Below are 2,798 nucleotides of genomic sequence, written 5' to 3'. Positions count from 1 at the left end.
TTCTTCGTTGATTATGGTATCTCTTTCCGGCGCAAATTTCCTTCGCTTCTGCCTTATAGGTTGGTGAAAGGGATCTACTTGCAGCTGGTGCATAATGATCTCTGGGTCGATCCCGGGCATATCCAAGTGTGACCACGCGAAACAATCGGAGTTTGATCAAAGGAAGTCTATCAGCCTTCTTATCAGCCCCTCGGAGAGTTTGGAGCCGATCTTGAGGTTACGGTCGAGTTTCCTTCGATCAACGGCACATCATCCATATCTTCAATCTCGGGTTCTTCCGTATGTGGAGCCTGAGGCTTGCTTTGCGAGGGCGGAGCTACTGTTGGGGAAAAATACTCAGGTACTACTTTCCTCCAGACCCCAGGCATGACCCAGACCTCCGGGTCCCCGTTTTAGGAACGCTCAGGATCCCCAGTATTGGGTACCCTAGTATCGGTTCCAGGAACCGCCTCCAGCTCCAAGAAAAGGCAAATTGCCGATAAGGAGAACCTTCCATATTTCCAAATATGGAAGACTTCCATCTACTCCAACCGACCTATAGATGACTATATAAGGGAAACCCAAACCCTAGAACAAGGGATCGACTCTTTGAGACTTGAAGGCTAGAATTAGACGGCTAGACTAGGGTTTCTTGCTCAATACTTTGTAATCTCTTCTAGTTCGATCTAATAAACGCTTATTGAAGTTATAATCTCTTTTACTACTCCAAAATCCATACTAAATATCATCTCATCCATCGTTCTGTGGTATTCTAAAAGATCCTACACAAAAATTCCCTAACAGTTTGATGCGCCGGGTAGGGGAGTAATCTAAACTATGTGACGATGGCGGTGGATGAGCAAGACAACCCATCAGAATCAACTCCAAGAGAAGCCGAGCTACAAAGGAAACTCGGCGGATTACAAAGCCAGGTAACCGACTTGCACAAGGCGCGGGAAGCTACCGAGAACTTTGAGCTTTCCTCCGAAGTCCAAAGCCTGAAGGAAAAAGCTAGATGAACATTCGAAGCAGCTAGAGCAAAGTGCTGAGAAGCTTACTCAGCTCGAATCTGAAAACCTTGTTCTCTGAGACAAGAATCAAGCCCTCAACACGGCAAGCAACAAGAAGCGCCGCTTCCGCACACAGGTCCGATCCATGCCGAGCCTGGACACACCCAACACTGCATGAGGTACCGTTCGACAGCCTTCAGGTGAAGCCGGGGCATCAGGAGAAAAAGCTGGAGGTACGCGAGTCAATGAAACAATATCCAGCGACTCCGAGAAGCAAAAATTCAAAGGACCGCGGCATTGCAGTCCTCATTGACCACCTATCTGGAGCAGATGTTCTCCAAGAAGCTCGACGCCATGCAATCTATGGTAGAAAGGTTCCCCGGGGTGGCACCTCCGATTCGGAAAAGTAATCCCGGTTCTTACGCCGATACTCCTTTCACAGACAGCATTGCCCTGATCGAGATGCCAAGAAAGTTCTCATTCCCCAACATAAAGATGTATGACGACACCGGCGACCCAGATGACCACATCGCTCAGTACATGCAAAGGATGCTAGCTGTAGCACTCCCAGAATGGATATCGGCTAGCCGGAAGGGATGTCGGTGTCTACCTGGCTAGATATCTCACACTACAAGAGCTAATCAACGCCCTAAGGCAAATGGGTCAACAAGTTAAATGGCCCCCGAAGATGAGGGCACCCGATTCCTTCCGGAACCCCGAACTCTGGTGTGAGTTCCACCGCGACCATGGTCACAAGACGGAGGACTGCATGGCATTAAAGATCGAAGTCAACGACCTCCTCCAAAAGGGATATCTCCGGGAATTCCTCTCAGAAAAGGCGAGGAACCTCCTAAGCAAGGAGACACCCATGAAATCTGCTGAAACCAAGCCCGCGTCACCACCTCGACAGGACCGAGTGATCTATGTCATATCCGGAGGTTCGGAGATAAGCGGCATAAGCCATGCAGCCCCAAAGAAGAGCACGCGAAACGCCAAACTTGGCCTGGAGACGTCCAAATCAAAATGACTACTCTTGGGATCATACGAAATAAGCTTCACGGCAAATGAGCACACGTCCCGCTCGGTCGCTACGTAGCAACCGAGCTCTTCCGAAACGTTGATACGATACTAATCCATGCATTCTCGGCTACCCTTCGATGCTGTCTCCCGAAGACTGTAGCGAACCCATTTCATGTTTTCCGCCATTCGAAGTCATCAATCAAACTGTATGATAAAAACCGCGGAAAGTTTGTTTTTATCCAAAGAAGTCGTAATAAACGCTTCAAGTTGAAAGACGGCCCAAAGGCACCTAAGGCAAGACTTGAAGCCCACCTTACGATTTCTTAACCAGCAGCCCATAAACCGTGGGACGGTTTACGCTTGGTTCGCAAGGAAAGATAAATGTCAAGTTTCCGCAGATAAATACGAAATTTTGAAGATAATTACGAAGATCGGAAAAAATGGAATATCTCCATTTCTAGGCTATGACGGCTTAAGGGCAGAAGGGGAAAAGCGGAAACCGACCTAGGAGCGAGTATATAAGGAGTCCTAGGCGAGAGGCATGAAAAACAACTTTTTAGACTTAGAACTCTCGGCACTTAGAAACTCTGAGGCATTATTCTCGACATGCTCTGTTTCCATGACTGGCACCCGATTTCCATGACTGAATCCCAATCGGAGTTTCCGTTGAGATTTTACGACGAAAACAAGTAAGACTTGTCTAAACTCCTACGATTGCTCCTACTCGCCCTTACCTCCATCTTTGTGTTCTCCTTCAAATCTCGATCGAAACGTCTCTTGTTTCGTCTC

This window comes from Brassica oleracea, chromosome C2 (genome assembly GCF_000695525.1).
Source record: "Brassica oleracea var. oleracea cultivar TO1000 chromosome C2, BOL, whole genome shotgun sequence".
NCBI lineage: Eukaryota > Viridiplantae > Streptophyta > Magnoliopsida > Brassicales > Brassicaceae > Brassica > Brassica oleracea.
This window is presented reverse-complemented; position numbering follows the sequence as displayed.